The following is a 19,771-nucleotide window of genomic DNA, read 5'->3' as shown; positions in this document are numbered from 1 at the left end:
ATGTACTCTTTCTATCCTATCTTCCCTTGTTATTCTGACATCCATCTCAACATTCTCATTCTGCTACATCCATCTTCTTCTCTGTTTTCCTACATACTTGCTGTTTCTGTTCCATATAACATTGCTGGTCTGACCACCGTCCTCTGAAACTTTCCCTTCAATTTCAGAGGGACCTTCTTGTCACAGAGGACCCCTGATGCAGACCTCCAGTTATTCCATCCTGCCTGAATTCGATGTCTCACCTCTTGGTCTGTGCTTCCACTATCCTCTTAATACGGACCCTAAGTACTCAAACTTCTGTACTTTATTTCTTCCCCACCCAATCTTATGCTACTTCCACCGTCCTCAGTAATACTGGAACAGATATATTTGGTTTTTGATCTGCTTATTCTCATTTCCTCTCTCCCTCAAGTGCTGCTTCCATCCTCCAACCTCCCCTCCAACGCCCTCCCTCACCCTCTTGACACAACACAATGTCATCCACATATAATATCCGCCATGGCATTGCTTCTCTAACATCCCTGGTCATTACATCTATCACGATGTTGTAGATGAATGGGCTAAGTGCTGACCCCTGGTGTAATCCAACTCCTATCTCAAATCCATCCGTCTCTCCAACACTGCTTCTCACTAGTATACACATTCCTGTACATCTGAATAATTCTGACATACTTTTCCAGCACCATCTTCTCCCTCAAACATCTCCATATTTCTTGTCTTGGCACTCTGTCATAGGCCTTTTCAAGGTCTATGAATACCAGATGCAGGTCTCATTTTTTTCTCTGAATTTTTCCGTCTGTTGTGCCGCATCCCTTCATAAATCCATCTATTATTCTTTCCAAAATCTTCAACGTGTGAGACATTAGTTTGATACCTCTATAATTTACTGCATTCCTGGACATCACCTTTACCTCTAAATATAGGTATCAATATGCTTTCCCGCCATTCTTCTGGTATCTTTTCCTGTTCAAATATTTTTACCATCAAATCATACAAGATGTCTACCCCTTCCTCTCCTAAGGCTTTCCAAACATCGACTGGGATTAAGTCAGGTCCTGTTGCCTTCCCATTCCTCATTCTTTTTAAGGCTTGTATCACTTCATCCTAGATATCCCCATCACCATTCCATGTTTACTTGTCCATCCTTTCTTACAAGTTTCATTTTCTTCATTTAGCAATTGTTTCAGAAATACTCTTTCCATCTTTTCAGGATGTCTTCTTCCTTTTTTATGACCGTACCATTCCTATCTTTCATTTGCTTAATATGGGTGATGTCCTTTGTTCTTTTATTTCTTACTTTTGACAGTTTGAGCATCTTACTCAACCCTTCCTTGGTTTCCAGTTCATTATAAACCCCTTCATATGCCCTTGCCTTAGCTTGAGCTACCACCCTTTTTACTTCTTTGTTTCTTTCTCTTAATATCTCTTTGTCCTCCTCCAGCTGTGACTTTTCAAATCTCTTCATTGCATGTCTTCTAATCACTGATGCATTATGCCTCCACCATTCTCCCATATATTCAATTCCCAAATCAACCTCTACTCCCAGCACCCTCTCTTCTCCTGAACTCTCTCTTCTTATCATTATCCCTCCCTAACATTTATACCACTTGATTTTCTTTGCCCCATTCGTTTTCGTTTTCTTTTTCTCTTTTCATCTTTAAATCCATACAAAGGAGCCTGTGTTGGGGGCCCACGTGGTCACCTGAGATAAATTTACAATTCCTAACTTACACCAACCTTGATCTATTGTAAAGGAGGTAATCTATTTGTGTGCATCTACTGCTACTTCTGTATGTTATCAAGTGCTCCCGCTTCCTGTTTGAAGAATGTGTTCACTATTGCCATATCAAAAGATATGGCAAAGTCTACTATACTCTCTCCTAGGTTTCTCTCCCCGATCCCATGTCCTCCATGCACACGTTCAATTACATCCTTTTCATTTCCGACATGTTCATTAAAGTCTGCCCCCACTACAGTTCTCTCTTGCTCTTCCAGTTCTTGCATTACCTCACTCATTTCATTCCAAAAATGGCTCTTTTCTTCCTCTGTGCAGCCCACTTGTGGAGCATAAGCACTAATGATGTTCTTTGTTTCCCCCTCCATATATCTTCACTCATAATGCGGTCATTCTTTCTACTCACTTCCGTCACTGCATTCTTCATTTCCCCCGACAACACTACACCAACGCCATCCTACCCTGTGCATTTGCTCCACTATAGATTAGCTTATAGCCATCCCCCAGTTCTATGGCTTTATTACTCTTCCATCGAGTTTCCTGCACACACAAAATATCCACTCTCTTTATCCTCATCAACTATGCCAACTCTCTTCCTCTTTTTGTCATAGACCCGATATTTAGCTGGCCTATTCTGATCATATTTAGAGTTCGCTTCTTTAGCTGCATCCGCTCATGATCCAGTAGCCCTCGGCTTGTCACAGAGTTAGGGCTATGTGTCTGTGCGTCGTTTACGGAATATGCCCTAGGCACTTTTCTCATTAATATCATGACTCATTTCATTGGTTCTGGCGTGGGTTTTTACGGTCGGATGCCCTTCCTGACACCAACCCTCCCTATATATCTGGGCTTGGGACCGGCACCCGTTGAGGCTGGCTTGCCCCCACAGGTGGCTAGATTTGCCTTTGACTGTATATAATTTACAGAAAACATTGGATAAGCACTACAAATAAACACATGATAATACTGATTTTTATAAATAGCCTGTAGAGTTAACAGTTGATTGCTAGTTTTAAAACAGGTTTCATATTGTTAGTAAAATAGAAGCGTATTTTTTCAGTGTATGTTGTTCATCATTGAGGAAAATTTTCTTTTCCTTGTATTTCAAGATGTCTTAGTTGACTTCATTCTCCCCAGACCCTCATTGACAATATCTATGTGTTTGTGGAACATAATAGACTTTTTGATTTATTAAAACATAGCGCAGTTATCCTAAATATCTAATTAACCCTCTTACGCCGACTGGACGTATTTTACGTTGACATTTTTTGTCTCCTGTGTGCCGACTGGACGTATTTTACGTCGACTTACAAAAGTTTTTTTAAAATTCGCGGAAAAATACTTATAGCCTACCAGCCTAAAACTTTTGATTCACGCGCCTTGGGGATGCTGGGAGTTCACGGATCAAGGTGTTTGTTTTGTTTTACAATCGTTACGCAGGCGCGCAAGCGGGAATTTCTTTCTTGCCGCACTAAAAAGTATCTGTGACACATCTCGGAAATTATTTTGTCACTTTGACATAATTTTTGTACCATTGTAAATTAGCCGTTACATGAAGTATTATAAATGAAAATGTGGCGCATTTTTATGTACAATACAACAATAAAATACTCATGATTGTAGCTTTTATCAGTTTTTTGAGATATCTTCATATAAATAACGATAATTGCCAAACTTTCAACCTTCAGTTAACTTTGACTCTACCGAAATGGTCGAAAAACGCAATTGTAAGCTAAAACTCTTATATTTTAGTATATTCAATCATTTGTACCTTAATTTTGCAACTAATTGGAAGTCTCTAGCACAATATTTCGATTTATGGTGAATTTATGAAAAAACTTTTTCCTTACGTCCGCGTGGTAACTCTTCTGAAAAAAATCATACATGCGATTGTGGTAATGTTTGCACCATTTTAAAATTAGCCATTATATAAAGTTTTATATATGGAAATGTGCGCAATTTCATGCACAATACAACTAAAAACAACCCATGGTTGTAGCTTTTATCAGTTTTGAGATATTTTCATATAAATAACGATAATTGCCAAAATTTCAACCTTCGGTCAACTTTGACTCTACTGAAATGGTCGAAAAACGCAATTTGTAAGCTAAAACGCTTATATTCTAGTAATATTCAAGCATTTACCTTCATTTTGCAACAAATTTAAAGTCTCTAGCACAATATTTCGATTTATGGTGAATTTATGAAAAAATAACATTTTCTTTACGTCCGCAAAGCGGTAACTTTAACTTCCGAAAAAATCATACGTGCGATTGTGGTAATGTTTGCACCATTTTAAATTAGCCGTTACATAAAGTTTTATATATGAAAATGTGCGCAATTTCATGTAGAATACAACAAAAAATAATTGAAGGTTTGTAGCTTTTCTCATTTTTTAAATATTTGCATATAATCACGATAAATAGAAAAAAAAAACCATGTTCGGTCACTTTGACTCTACCGAAATGGTCGAAACGCAATTGTAAGCTAAAACTCTTACAGTCTAGTAATATTCAGTCATTTATCTTCATCTTGAAACAATTTGAAGTCTATAGCAAAATATTTAGATTTATGGTGAATTTAATAAAAAAAAAATCTTTCCTTCCCTCCGCGCGCGATTCTCCGCCACAAATCTCCGAAATGCGTACGTGCCCATTCTCGGAATATTTGCTCCGTTTCATATGAGGCATTTCATAGAGTTTTATATATGAAAATGTGCGCAATATCATGTAGAATAAAACGAAAAATATTTGAAGGTTGTAGCTTTTCTTATTTCCGAAATAATTGCATATCAAAAATATGTATATAAAAAAATTCGACATTCGGTCAACTTTAACTCGTCAGATATGGTCGAAAACTGCAATTGTAAGCTAATATTCTTACAGTATAGTAATATTCAATCATTTGTCTTCATTTTTGAAAGAATTGGAAGTCTCTAGGACAATATTTAGATTTATGGTGAATTTTTGAAAAAAGATTTTTTGTTTACGTCCACGCGTTACGAACTTCATGCATTATTTTGTGATATATTTTCTCTGTGTTGCTTTTATCGTTTTACAATGTTTTATATACCAAAATGATCGCAATTTAGTGTACATTACAACGAAAAAAAAGTAACTTGTTACCTTTAACCTTTTTTTTTTTTTTTTTTTTGTTTTGCGCACAGCGCGATTTGAATACAATTATATATGAAATATCGTTTTTGCGCTATCATATATCGCATTATTTATAAATGATAATGATAATTTTTTTTTCATTTCTGATGGTTGCATACTAAAGTTCAGGCAATGAGAAAAAAAGGAGCCAAAAATGAACTCTTCTAATCTTGAAAACTAAGCGCGCTGTGATTTTTTGAAAAAAATACCTTTTTTCCACTTCCGCGCTCACTCTGAAACCCCTACGGCATACGGGAGACAATTTTTTATTTACCGCTCCGGCGTAAGAGGGTTAAACAAGTGCTGCAAATAAACGTGTATGCAAAATCTGCTACAGTAGGGTAATTCCAAATAGAATGTAGTTACAATTCAGCCAAGTTTGCCTTTTGTTTTGAGTAGAAAACAGCAGTAAAACTTCAACATATTTTTTAAGTAACTTTCTGTGCATTTATTTTTGTATTGTTATTCAACGGCTTTTGTATTTCGTACAGCATATCACAGTATTATATTGTACATGTTAAAAGCCAAGTAGTAATGCTTAATTTGATATTGAAATATATCTTTGTTTTGATGCAAAATATATCATGGCCACTTTTGCAGTGCACACCCACATTGTTTCCTTAGATTGCGGTGCAACCCTTTAAAGTTAGGCTGTAAAGGTTCCTAAATAGATGGGTATATAAAAGCATGCTCACTATACAGGGACTGTGTGGCATGTAGACCTTTGGTACTGAAACATTAACTATGTTTCAAACATAACAGCTGTTGAATGTTAACAAGATCAAGCTTTGTCAGTTTAGACTGTACTTCACCTAAGCATAGTATCTATTGTTGTTTTCCAATACAGTTTAATATAAGTCTTTATTTTCAAGTGATGTATATTTGTATATTTTATAGCCTATTGTTAATAGATCAGGAATTTGTCTGATCTATATTTAACATAGCATAGCCTTCAGCATTGCATGTAATACATGTACCAATTAATCTTTTCTTACAACGAAAGGTTATCGGGAAAGAAAAGTTCAGTTGAACTGACATTTACATTTCATTTATAACTCTTAATACTAATGGTGATCAGTGAAATGCACATGAGGGTTGTTTTAGGTCAGTGTTTACTACTACTTATGGGAACATAACTCAGTCATGATGTCTGAGTGAGGGAAGTGTTGGGAGTCTGAAATGTGGTACTTCTCCCACAATCTCACTTTGTACTCCTTATCCTAGTATTGCCAAGTTCTATATTTCTTATCAAAGTTTTTGTCATACAGATTTTCATAAATTACTGACACCTTCAGTAGGGAAGACAATGTGTATTGCATTTTTGTCCGCACGAATTATCATCATTGTGATAGCCTATACCAGGAATATTAATATTGCTCATTGTAGATTTCTTGTAATTATAAAACTGTGAATTTGTAATTTAAAAAATCCTTTTTAGATTTGCAGTCACTGTAATGTCTTGCAGTAAGCACAACTTCACAAGACTAATTCTATATATCTTTGAAATGGACAATAAGTGAATTACTTTTTGTCACTCTGTATCTTTGAAATTTACAATAAGTAAATTACTTTTATCTTATTACTGATTCTCCTGTTTTTTTTTCTCTCCTTACAGTTCTACATAGCCCTGCTCAGTATCCATGGACTATTCCTGGGCATATATCAATTTATCATTTGTGTCAAGAGTGAATGGCATGAGTGTTCCTCCTTTTCTCCCCCCGCGACAGTTGTTCTTCTTCTGTTCCTCATATTTGAAAGCTTGTTGTTTGCTCTGTTCACAGCAGTAATGTTTTTCACACAAGTTTGTGCCATATGGACTGATGAAACGGTTAGTACTGTACATCGTTTTAGTTTTTGCTCTTTTATTGTGTGTGCATTTAAGACTTATTGAGTTGTACTGTGTATTGTTGCTTTGATCATTTTGACTGAGGCAGGCAGACAAAAGGAGTAAGTAGATGGTTAAGTCAGAAATGAAAGTTTATGAAACTGTTCAAGATAAAATCAGTAAGGGAAACAAGAAGAATAAATTTAACAAAACTTTAGTTCCAGTAATGATGAAAGTGAAGACAGTAAATCCCAAAGATCCCATAAACCATCTTGAAAATTCCGGAAGTAAACCAGTCATAGTGGAGCTTTCATACTATGCAAGTAAAAAACCTCGCTCCGTAACAACTAGATTATTATTTGGAGTTAATCTTACCTACTGTTAAAGTTAGCTTACATATTCACACCATCATGTGCAATCACCATTAAAAAAAAGATGCACTCGTTACCCACTAAGACTATCTCGGTATTTCACGTGTTTCCCACCAGGTGGTATTGGAAAGTTTAGGTACGAATCAGAATTCTTCCTACAGTCTGTATAAAGATGGGTGAATCGGCATTGTTATATTTTGATGATTTCTGGCAAATTTCTCCTGTATGGTATTGTGCTTGTTTTTGGTTTTTGCATTATGTCAATTGCTACAAGTAAAGAAGAAGCAGCTTAGGTTGTATAGGAAGAGCGTGTGGAATCTAATTTTCTTTGTTGCAGAATGGCCACATAGCCAATGTTAGCCTAGCTGAGGCATGAGTTTAGTTTTCTAGAAGTCAGATAACAGTGGTCTGATGAGATGATGGAATTTTGTGTAGTATCGGAAAATGCCAGTGTTATGATACTGTATCTTTTCTAGTTTTAAAGTGGCTTAGTATCTTCCTATTAGAGGTGACTTAGTATCTTTTGTATTAGAGGTGACTTAAGCTACATGGACTTACATACAATGTAGCTTAAGTCACCTCTAATAGGAAAGATACTTAGGCCTAATTTGAAGCAAAAGCATCGTTGCAGTACAGTGCATCACTGACTTTAGGAGTATGCAATTGTACGGCGCTTTTTCAGCACCATTAATGGTTATTTCTGGTACTGTAACTTGATGTTGCATCAAGTTAGTTAAGGTGCCGGCAAGAATAGGCATCAAGTTAATAGCACTGACAGTGCTGTTGATGCAGCATTAAGTTTCAGCGCTGTAAGAGCCATTAAAGTGCTAATAATGGCAAAACACCAACTTACAGCAGAAATCAACTATGACGTGGTGCTGGACCGATTCCCCACTGTAAGTCAAGGATCTACTGCAAGTACTGCAAGAGTAGTATTGTACATATATTTATGTGTAATGTTTTTGCATGCATGTTTAGATAGGCTTATGTATATTATTGTGTGTTGTCACTTAACTTTTTTCTGGTCTGTCTATATCCCTCCCCCATTTTGTAGGCTATTTTGTAGAGCATACAGGTAAAAAATTGACATAGGCTACAATGCAATAGGTTAAGCTATCCCATGTTTGCAGTACCTTAGGCTAGAGTACCATAGGCCTAAATACCATCGGTTTGGCTGTCATATGCAAATAAGTACTGGCCTAATTAATTGCTTCGTGGCCAACTTTTAGCAAGTAGGGGTGGATATTTCAGTCTATAACGACTTACATCCTACACTGCTTTCACCCATATAGTACATTTAATGATAATGACAATATTAATGTTTGGTCCTGAAGAGCAGTTTCTTGATGACGTAACAGACTTTGATAGACTTACTTCTAACATGAAACTGTTTTTGCCTCATTATTTGTGAAATGTTTAATTTTAAGCCAATAGTTTACATAGACAATTTGTTAGGGCACACCAGAAGCCTACTCAGTCTTTTCTTATTGTCTTCCGGTGTTGCTTCTCCTCCTCCTCCTCCATTAGCCAATCTCTGATAGCCCAGGTTAATTCTTATCTTACTCCTACTCTGCCTTCCTTTGTTCCCTATCTTTCCATGAGTTGTTTGGTTGGATGGCTCTCGCATTCACTAGTTCATGTGTCGCCCATTCAGCGAGAATGATGAACATGGCGATAAACCGTAGTTATTTAGGGATACAGACATCGTATTACATTTGCCTTAGTAGTTCTGAGCCACGTGTTGGTCCTGTTTTTATTTGCTCTCCCAATATCATCCTCGTGTTGGCGATATTCCTCCCTTCTTTCTCAGCTTTTCTCTGTACCGTCTTGTATTAGTCATTGTCTAACAATTATTCTTTTTCGCAATAGCGGCTTTTCTTTTTAGCTGCTTCCTCATCTAGAATGAATTAGCCGGGTGATAGAACAGCTCTTGCTTCTCAGTAATCGCCCCTGAAGTGTTGTGCAGACGACACCATCTGTTGTCACGATTATTACATGGTGACATTGTACAAGAATCCTTTACCTTCTCAACCCAAATACCCTTTCACTCCATCTGGTACTGTCTCCTGGTATTCTGTAGCATATTGCTGATGTTCTGGCATTGTCACCTCTCCTGTCTCTGTTCCTCCATTTAAAATTTAGGAGTTTCAGCTGTTTTTGTGGTTGATTCCCCTTGAGTATTTAAGCGATGCATAGCTTGCATGGTTCTGGTTTAAATTCTTTTTTCTGAAGATGAATATGTTACCGGCACTTTTTAGTTTACTTCTACCTCGGCTCCGTTAAAATGAGAAGAACTTAAGCAAAGATTATGAAGATGCGTTACCACGAAAGTAGAGCTTTTGGAATGGGTGAACAATCGAAAGAGCAACCAAGGAAAAAGTTTAGTGTTTAGCTCAGGTATTAACATGAACAGTGTAGTGTACTCACAAATGTGTTTGTACATGAGATATAAAGCTCGTAGTCCTTTCGTTGCGGCAAGGGCATTTTCTCCCGAACCAAATATCACAGTAAGCTTGCTTTCTATCTTATTGTTAGTTGTTTGGAAATCCTGCTTATGAATTTTGGGAACATGAAGGTATGCATTGGTGTATGGGAGCATACCTTCATAAAAAAGGTGGCAGAGTCTTTAGTTGTGGACAACCATTTTTTGGTCTTTTGACTCAGGCACAGGAGTCACTGTTTTCCCAGTAAGGATTCTTAGACAAGTCTCACTACGAGGACCTTACACCCTGTTGTGGTTCCAACGTCGGGCTACAGTGCTTACCAGTAAGGATCTCACAAGAGGCAGGAATGTTGAGAGGCTTTTTCTCCCCATTAAAAAGCTTGTAGTTTGCTTGGCTGAACATTGTTTCTCTGGCTGCACTAACCCACCAACTCATTCAGTGCAGTAGGTAGTCAGCTAACTTGAACAGTAGGTAAGATTCATTCCAAATATCATGATAATATTAATAAACATTACCTTATATAATTTATCTAGCCCTAAATCCCCAAAAAACTGCACCAAAATTTACCACATTGGCAACCCTGTTACCTCCTATTCTGTCCGCCAGTTGGCAACACTGTCGTTGACAGATACGAAAACCTTCCCTCAAATCAGTTGTTACGAGCGCCCGTGTTGTTTACATCACGCCGCTCTTTATAAATTTCCTTAAACATTTTTGTGCCTTTAAAGCTTTCATTATTTGTTAAATGAGACTTTATATTGAATTACACTCACGCATTACATCACGAATAGTGAATTAACTTTGATTTCTGTTGTGTTCTTATCTTAAATTACGAACTTTTGCGCGACCCGGAACTACTGACCTGTTTCCCAATTCAATTCTACAATGGATTACCAAGAAATTACGATGCTTCCTTCTGCCAGCAACATCAGGAACTGCCCGGTTTGTGGGACAAGGATGAGTAGCAGGGAGTATGAACCCCATGACATTTGTAGCTCTTGTCGTGGACAGGTTTGTGACTTGACTTCTCGTTGTGACGTATGTAAGCCCTGGTCTGACGAGGATATGACTGCTTATATGAAACGCCAAACAATCTTGCAGCGTAAAAGATCGGTTAAGGAGAAAAAGAAATCGATTGCTAGAACTGTATCTAACGAATTCTTTGACTTGGGCGCTCATGATTCTGGTTCTCGGTTTCGGTATCGTACGACTCCGATTCCGAATTAATTGATGCTTTGCCCCTGTACAACCGGTAATTAGTGAAAGTTATTTCTGATGTAGATTCGAAGATTTTGGCAATGGAAACTACCTGGAAACAGAATTTTAAGAAATTACAGCTTAGTCTAGATAGAGATATTTCAGCTAAGTTTAACAATCTGTCAGAGAATTTTCAAGAAGCCTTTACTAGAATGTCTAACACACTTTTAGATTCATTTTCAGTCCTCGTCAGGTACCTGTCGACAGCACCATGGGTAACGGTGCGACAGATACCCCGGCTTGTGACCCCGTCGTGGCGAAGGCCTAGGGGGGATCCTGTCCGGGCAGGTGCCTAACGAATCTTTACCCAACGTGTCCCCTGTTAGTCCCGTAACAGTGCCAAAGGTGGCGCTTATTTAGAGAGGGGGGAGGGATATTAGTGTCAGACCTAAGATAGCTAGTCGTCAGGATTTTTACTTCAGGGAAGTTTCTAAGTTAGGATCTGACGATGATGATGATGATGACGCGGATTCGTGTGATATTGATGTTTCCTCGAATGGATGTCATGATGTAGAATTCAAGAAACTTTTTTATTTAATTTTGAGTTTTTCTTCCTCCAGGCGAGGCCTAAAGAGCAGAAGCAGCCTCCGCCCCTCGTTGTATTACAGAAGGGATTTTTCTTGACGGTCCTTCCCAGGTCACGGTGGAAAAATTTTTACTTTTTCCCTTTGCCCAGAGGTTCGCGAGAGTGAGGGCGGACGTTGCCGCTAAACTTTCGAAAGTGATCGGGGAAGGGAAGAGGAAGCTCTCTTCTCTTCTACGACACCGGAGAGGGAGTTTACCAGGTGGCGGATGATTCTTCATTCTCTCGACCCCCCAAGCCAATCCTGATTTTGTCCGACTTTCAAGTCAACCCTTGCCTTCTAAGGCTTCGGTCTCTGTCTCAATTGAAGATTTTATTGCTATGGAGTCTGTTATGAGCTCCTTACAAGAAGCTCAATCCTTCAATATGTGGGTCCTCGGAGGGCTTTTAATGTATATCAAGGACTCCGGTTTGTTCCTCCTGATGCTCCTCTTTTTTGAGAAATTCTGCTCATCCATTTCAATCGCTTCTGTACATCAGAACGAGCTTGCTGCTTCAATGCAGGCCTTTCTTGTTTCTCTAAGGCGTACCTGTATTTGTCCGCAGTTACCCTCCCTCCCTGTTATCGGAGATTCAGAAAACCCGTCTGTTGTCCTCTTCTCCTTTTGGCGATTTCCTTTTCGATATTTCTGTGCTTTCTGAGGTTTTGAAGGAACATCAAGGTGATGCCTCTTCCCAAGCTCACTGGGCCTTATCAAGAGCTTTTTCCTCTGGTCTTCCTCCCGTTCCTTCAAGGAGTAAGCGTAAGTTTAGGACCAGATCTGTACCTTCTGCTCCAGCCCAACAACCTCCTTCTGGCTCTTTTTTCCAGAGTACATCTCAGGTTGCTGGTGCCTCTTCTTCATCCTCTGGTGCTCACCCTTTAAAACGCGGGAGAGGTTCTTGGCGTGGCTCTAAGGGCAGAGAAAGAGCTCAACCTCCAGGAGGACCTCCTTCTTCTTCTTCTTCTTCCTTGTCTCTGCGTAAGAATTTTCGGAAGTAGGAGTCATCACCTCGCCTGGAGACCGCAGTAGGAGCTTGTCTCTCCCGCCATTGGTCAGCTTGGCAGGGGAGAGCGGTGGATGCTTGGGTGGTGGAGGTCCTGAAGGAAGGTTACGAGATAACCTTTTGTTTCTAGACCTCCACTTTCCAATCGTCCTCTCTAGTTCAGCAGTTATTCCCCTCACTCAATCAGGGGTCAAGCCTTGGAGGAAAGAAAGCTTTCGGCCCTCTTGGAGAAGGATGCCATAGAGCGAGCTCCTCCTTCTCCCGGGTTTTACTCTCGGATGTTTGTAGTTCCAAAGGCCTCGGGTGCCTGGCGCCCCATCATAGATCTTTCGGTTTTGAACAAGTTCATTCTAAAGTCCAAGTTCAGAGGATGGAGACGGTCCAGACTGTTCTTTCATCCGTCAGGAGGGGGGACTGGATGATTTCCATCGATCTGCAGGATGCTTATCTGCAAATCCCCATCCATCCAAGAAGCAGACCTTACCTTCGTTTTCACGGACTCGGGAGTTTTTTCCAGTTCAAGACCCTTGTTTCGGCCTCACCACTGCTCCACAGGTCTTTTCTCGGGGGTGATGGCTCCTGTTTCAGCTATTCTGCATCAGTTAATGTAAGGATGCTTCGGTATCTGGACGATTGGCTAGTCCATGGGGCCGAATCTCTAGAGAAATGTCTCCGGTCGAGGGAGATAGTTCTGTCTCTTTGTGTCGAGTTGGGCATTCGTGTCGACTTCGACAAGTCCAATCTAATCCCTTGCCAGATCATGACTTATCTGGGGATTGGGTTGTTTTGAATTCCCAAGTTTTATTTTAGAGGGCTTCTCCCGCTCAGAAAACGGATAGACAAGCTTTCTGAGTCTGATCGAAGAATTTTTGTCCTCCGTAACGCAGCCATTTTCTCTTTGGAGGTCTCTCCTGGGCCATTTGTCATCCCTCATCCAACTGGTTCCCGGAGGTCGTCTCAGAATGAGGTCCCTTCAGTCGACACTTCGCCAGTCATGGGATTTCGTGTCCGAGGACACGATAGTCTCTTCTCCACAATGTCGGAAGGATCTCCGTTTGGTGGATGCAAGTTCACCGCCTCAGTCAGGACATCTCTTCTTTCGGTTCCTCCGGCCCTAATGTTTTGGTCAGACGCCTCGGATCAGGGTTGGGGTGCACACCTGGGCTCCGAAGCCGCTTCGGGCCTTTGGTTAGAGGAGGAGAGGATCATGTCAATAAATTGGAGGAACTGAGGGCAGTGTACCTAGGCCTTCTTTCATTTCAGGAACAACTGTTGGAGTCGGTTGTCGCGATCTTTGTCGACAACACCACAGCAGTCTCGTACTTGAGAAACCAAGGCGGCACACAGTCGGATCTTCTCACTCAAGAAGCCCGATCAATCCTGTGTTGGGCAGAAGACAGGGGGATTACGTTGGTCCTCAGTTTATCCTGGGCCATCACAACGTCTTAGCAGACGCCTTGTTGAGACCGAACGAAGTTCAAGGGTCGGAGTGGACACTTTGCCAGGAAGTCTTCGACAGCCTCAGGAAGAAATGGCCTGTCCACAGTCGATCTGTTTGCCACCCCACTGAATTTTCGGTGCCAGATATTCTTCGCCCCTTACCAGACTCCTCAGAGTGCCGGGACAAAGACTCTCTTTTGCAGGACTGGGAGGGACTTCAATCCTATGCTTTTCCTCCGTTCTCTCTGGTGAGGTCAGTCCCTCACAAAGTGAGGTCAACCAAGCGTCTGGATCTCATCTTGATCGCCCCCTTCTGGCCACAGAAGGAGTGGGTTTTCCCGACCTTCTGGAAGCACTGGTGGAATCCCCCCCCATTCGCCTGCCGAGAGTACCAGATCTTCTCAAACAACCCACATTTTTTCATCGGTTCCATCAGAGGCTCCACATGCTTCATCTTCATGCCTGGAGACTGTCGGGGAGTTCTCCAAGCACGAAGGGTTTCTCCTCCAGAGTGGCGCGACAGTTGGCTCTTGCCAGACGGCAATCAACCAGAGTAAATTATCAGGCTAAATGGTCGGTTACAGACGTTGGTGTAAGTCTCAAGGACATTCAATTTCTAGACCTTCCTTACCGAAAGTAGCGGAGTTTTTAGTTCATTTACATCATGACAGGGCCCTGTCACCTTCGTGCATTAAGGGTTATAGGTCTATGCTTTCCTATGTTTTTTAAGGCAAGGCTCCCTGAGATCTCTTCATCTTATTTCATTAGAGATTTACTTCGATCTTTTTTCCCTATCTCGACCCAGGCCGCAGTGTTCGCCTCCGACCATGGGACTTAACAAAGTCCTTCAAGCCTTAAGGTTCCCTCCGTTTGAGCCTCTGAATTCTGCCAAATTTTAGGGACCTCTCTTCTAAGACACTCTTCCTTGTCTCACTGGCTACAGCCAAGAGGGTGGGTGAACTGCAAGCACTCTCTTTTCTGGTTGCCAGATCTGGACAAGACATGATTTTTGTCATACCTTCCTGAATTTGTCGCAAAGACTGAATCGTCTGATAATCCCATTCCCAGGTCTTTCGTACTGAAGTCGCTGGTCGACTTTGTTGGTAATTTTAAATGAGGAATTAGTTCTTTGCCCTGTTAGGGCGCTCTCATGTTATTTACGCCGCACGAAGGACATTCAGGGTCGTCCCGTCATCTGTTTTGTTTCACCCCGAGAAATGTCAAGAGACCTATTTCAAAGAATGGTGTATCCTTTTTTCTCAGAGATCTGATCGTTAAAACTGGTGGTTCGGCTGCTGGGGAAGACCAGACGCCGAGAGCACACAGTATTAGAGCAGTTGCTACATCAGTAGCTTTTATAAGAACGTCTCAGTCGCCAGGTGCTTGAGCGGCGACTTGGCGTTCTAATTCTGTTTTTGCCTCTTTTTACTTGAGGGATATTTCTCTAGTTCTAGGCGACCTTCGTTCTTTGGGCCCGTTGGTGATGGCAGGACAGATCGTCAGACAGGAGAATTAGGTAGTCTTCCTGTTTTACGTTTGGTTGCTACCTGTATATTATTCATTAAATTTTGTTTTGTTGTATATATTTTTTGTTTGTTTTCCATACCCACATGGCGTTTGATGTAGTTATAATGGGAATTAGGCAGTTTGGTATTTAGGTGGTTTTGTTGATGACAAGGACTTACTGCTTGGCAACTCATGCTGCTTCCATTGTCCCAGTGTGAATGGTTCCAGCCACTGGGTTGTCGGCACTGGCGACTACGCTTCTCCAGAGTCGATGCTGACCTAGGACTAGCCACTGGTTTGCTTGTCCTGACGACTCCTGCTTCTTCCACTGTCCTGGACAGGGAATTAGTCGATGGATCGTCTGCTGTCATCTGGTGACTCGCTCACCATCTACTTTTTGTCTCACCTGTTTTCTCGGAGTCAGACACTCGTGTGAGATCAGGCGACATTTAATAGCCCTGAGTTTCTTGTTGACGAAGTCGGTTGCGTTGATACACCCCCGATGATCGTGTAACATGAGACCAGGTTGGACTGTCAGCATTCGTCCTTCGGGACTGAATCGCCTTTTTGCTCCGCGCTCCTTTCTCCTTGGCACCAGAAAGCTCGAGTTAGGAGTTTGCTCATGAGCCGATTCGTTGCTGGCGACTTCGGGTTGCGTTGATACACCCCAAGGTTTGCTTAGCTTTTGAATCGCCCAGACAGTCCAGACACTCATCCTTTAGGGAAAAGATAGTGCTTGATAGTCTTCAGGGTGCAGCCTTGCTGTCCGCAATTCGTCTGACTGGTCACCTGGTCGGTCACCTGACTTTAGTACAGACGGACTGACTATGCACTTACTCCTTGTCCTGTGCTACCGCAGTTTGGTGGCATTATGGTAGGAGACTTTGAGTTGTTAGTATCTTTGACCTTGGGTTGAGTTTTTGACTGCCTATGTATATATTTCTTTGTTTGTTTTCTCCTATTCTGTCCGAAGGGGAAATTGTATTCAGATTCCCTCCTCCTTTTCAATGTGGTTAATCGGGCTAGATAATTATATTAAGGTAATGTTTATTAATATGGAATTTTTATTCTAAAATTAATATTAATAATACTTACCTGTATAATTTATCTAGTCCCACCCATCCTACCCACGATCTGCCTATCACAACTGATTTGAGGGAAGGTTTTCGTATCTGTCAACGACAGTGTTGCCAACTGGCGACAGAATAGGAGGTACAGGGTTGCCAATGTGGTAAATTTTGGTGCGGTTTTTGGGGGTATTTAGGGCTAGATAAATTATACAGGTGGGTATTATTAATATTAATTTTAGAATAAAAATTCCATTTTCATTATAAAATTAATTGGATGATTACCTACTGTTAGTGGAAACCCCCAGCCTCCCCACATCTTAAAGGTGAGTGGGCATAAAGATTCTGATTTGTACCTAAACATTCTGACGCCACTTGAATACCAAGACAGTCCTAGTGGTAACCAACGCGTATTATTTTTCTTAAATGCCAATCACACCTGATGACTCGAAGATGTAAGATAGCTTTAACAGTCAGTAAGTATTGAAAAATGTTATTAATTTTATTATGAAAATTATCATTATTATAAAAGTAGTTTCTGCAAGCAGCAGTCATGTCTCTGATATTGGTAGATTAAAGGATTTATTTGTGAATTAGGTAAAAATTATATCAAAATATGTTTTAGAGAGGTGTCGTGAGAAAATAAATAAAATCAGAAGTAAAAGATAGAAAGCTACGCTGCTGGGTCAAAAGGGACACTGTTTTAGCATCCCAAACAGTGTGCCGTGTGCCACACTAAACTGTACTTCCTATTGGACACATCAGCTGGAGGAGGACAGTGAAGATGGATTTGAAATTTTAAAAAAAGAAAGAAGAGATCAAGGAAAGTTTCAGCAGAAAGGTGGTCATAGTTGTGATAATCCATCCAGCAACTTATTTTTGTGGGGATACTGTGCAGCAATCAATCTTTGTTCACTTTGAATAGTGCATGAGTGCTATGAGTACTCGCTCTGCTTGCTAAAAACCTAATACTCTTGATTTGTTTAGTTATTTAGGTTTTAATTTACTGGATCCTGATGTCATATTGTATTTTCATGGGCATAGAACAACTGAAGAAAGAGCAAGCAAGTTGGGAAAAAAATCCAGATGGCGAAGCATCCAGGCTGTATTTGGTAAGATTTTCCGTCACATGGTTTCAGTCCATTCACAACTCCTCCTTTAACCAAGCAAAACTCATTTTCTTATATGTATGCAGTGTAGATTACTTATGTTAGCCGAAGAATAAATTGAGATGAAACCACATAGACTTCTTGCAGTACTTGGTAAGTTATTTCAATCTTGAATTCTACATTGATGGTCCATTTTTACCCTTCCTCAATGTATCGCTTTTGAAAGTCCTTTGTCTCAAGTGATGAAGTCAGTTCCAGATGTGTCAGTGATCATCTGTATGATTTTACTTTTATTTTATTGATTATAAAAACGGATTCTAATTGTCTCAGTTAGATTGGGAAGATGTGTGTTAGTCAAGAACAAAAATTTTGGATATTTAGGCAGCCACCTTTGGGAAGGGTGTTTATTTTGGAGGCTTGTCATGTGTACAGTGTCCTTGTACATATAATAGATGCTTTTAGTTTCAATAAATTATTCTTGTTTAAATCACAGACGTGCATAATTTCCTCTTTTTGATAGATTAAATGGCGCCCTTGGTTTAACGAGTAGTAAAGTTTTACAGGTGACTTTCTTTGAAAAATATTTTTGTAAAAGTTTAGGTTGTTCATACGCGAACAAACCTTGGGTCTTAACAATAGGATAATTTCTAGCACTAGCTGGATCCGGTTAAAAAGCAGATGAAAGCAAGGAATCTTGTGATATCTGGCAACGCTTGAATTCCTCGGCCATGAATTGGGTCAATGACGACGCCGCTACGCCAGTTTTTGAGTTGACCACTTGGGCGAGAGTTGTGTTAACCTATCTTGGCCTTTTCCTGGTTCATTGCCCATTTAGTTTCTTTTAGTGTGTGTGTGTGTGTTGCCTGGTATTATGGCTTCTTCTGCTCCTTCTCGGCATCAGTGTATGTGCCCCGGAGTTCCTGGTTTTCCGTGTTCTTCGTTTTTTGGCATCGGCAGCAACCGACCCTCATCACATCACATGCAGTAGGGGGTTTGTTGTTTGAATTTTTGTACTATTACGAATCCATGCACAGATTTGCCGGGCATTGGCCTAATGAGCAGTGAGGTCATTTGTTCCGAGACGTAATACAAACCATCGGTCCTTTAACAATATGGAAGTAGCTAGCGGCAGCTGGAACGGTCCGTAAGCTTCGAACAAGGGGAGAACGGTAGTTAACTGCTTGTCCGACAGTCCGCGCGCGCCGCGCGACTGGAGGTAAACAAATCACTTTTGCTTTCGGCCGCGGGTGTGAAGGACGTGTTCGTCATCGCTCTCTGCCCGCTTCATCGTCGTATGCTTTGTTTATATTGTGTTTTCTACTAATGGTTTGTTTGACTTGAAAATGAAACTGTAAGTACACTGTTTTCATTTTCATTACTTAATTATGAACCCTTGAATTAATGTCTCGGTGCCGAGGGCGGGCGCGCTCGCGCCGAGTCATGGTATTTGGGCGAAAGGATGTAATTGAAAATGTAAGTACTTTTTTCATTATATTTTTGCCCTGTGCGTTCGTTACCGAGAGTGTGATTTGCGCTCGCACGAACTTTTAATTTTGTATAACTAGAATGCAATGGAAAGTGGATTCGCAATTGCAATATTCTTTTCATTTTCATTTATTGATTGCATGAAATTTAATCTGGATCAATTTTCGTTCTTACCCGTGAATTGATCCTTACGATTTTTTATGTGAAATGAAATCGCAAGTGCAGTATTCTGTTTCATTTTCATATATATTTTATGATAGCATCATATTTATTGGATCAAGTTTCCGTTCTTACCGGGAATTGATCTCTCTCCTTTAAGTTTCTATGAAGTGGAAATCGCAAGGGCAGTATTCTGTTTTTCATTTTCATATTACTTTTCACTGCTGTTGCGGGGTTGGGGGTGGGGGAAGCGAAGGTCTGCCAGGAAGCCCGCGACTCCCTTGGTAGCCGATTCTTCGTCTTCCTTCCTGCCCCCCGCTCAGCTTCTTCATTGTATTTTTGTTTTCCTTATTTGGGGTTTTCCTTGCGTTCGGGTGGGGCATGTCTTCCCCCCGTGCGTGAGGGAACCCCTCTTACTAATCTATCTATGTTACCGCAGGTGCTACATCCGTGGGAGACGACCTTGGATGTAGATGTAGATCCTCACGGGGAGGTTTTGACTCGTTGTCGGGGGCGAGAGTGCTCCGCAACGAGCCCTGTGTAACGTGTATGCATTCGTCAGAGGCGCAGTGGGTGCTGTAACGGGACACAGAAGTCATACGGAAAGTCCAGTTGACTCCTTTGGTAACGGACGTCCAGTTGTAACTC

The 19,771-nt window shown here is 40.8% G+C and overlaps 1 protein-coding gene and 1 pseudogene across 6 annotated transcripts in view; one reads left to right on the top strand and one right to left on the bottom strand.

Moving 5' to 3' along the window:
• LOC135213957 (palmitoyltransferase ZDHHC3-like) overlaps positions 1–17,570 on the top strand; it is a 29,453-nt pseudogene extending 11,883 nt beyond the window's left edge.
• Positions 1–19,771, bottom strand: part of LOC135213695 (palmitoyltransferase ZDHHC3-like) — a 142,818-nt gene that overhangs the window by 85,244 nt on the left and 37,803 nt on the right. The gene's annotated exons all lie outside the window — the stretch shown is intronic.

The sequence above is a fragment of the Macrobrachium nipponense genome, chromosome 43, assembly GCF_015104395.2.
Source record: "Macrobrachium nipponense isolate FS-2020 chromosome 43, ASM1510439v2, whole genome shotgun sequence".
In the NCBI taxonomy this organism is placed as follows: Eukaryota; Metazoa; Arthropoda; class Malacostraca; order Decapoda; family Palaemonidae; genus Macrobrachium; species Macrobrachium nipponense.
The sequence above is the reverse complement of the archived record's forward strand: the minus strand, read 5'-3'. Positions and strand labels throughout refer to the sequence as shown.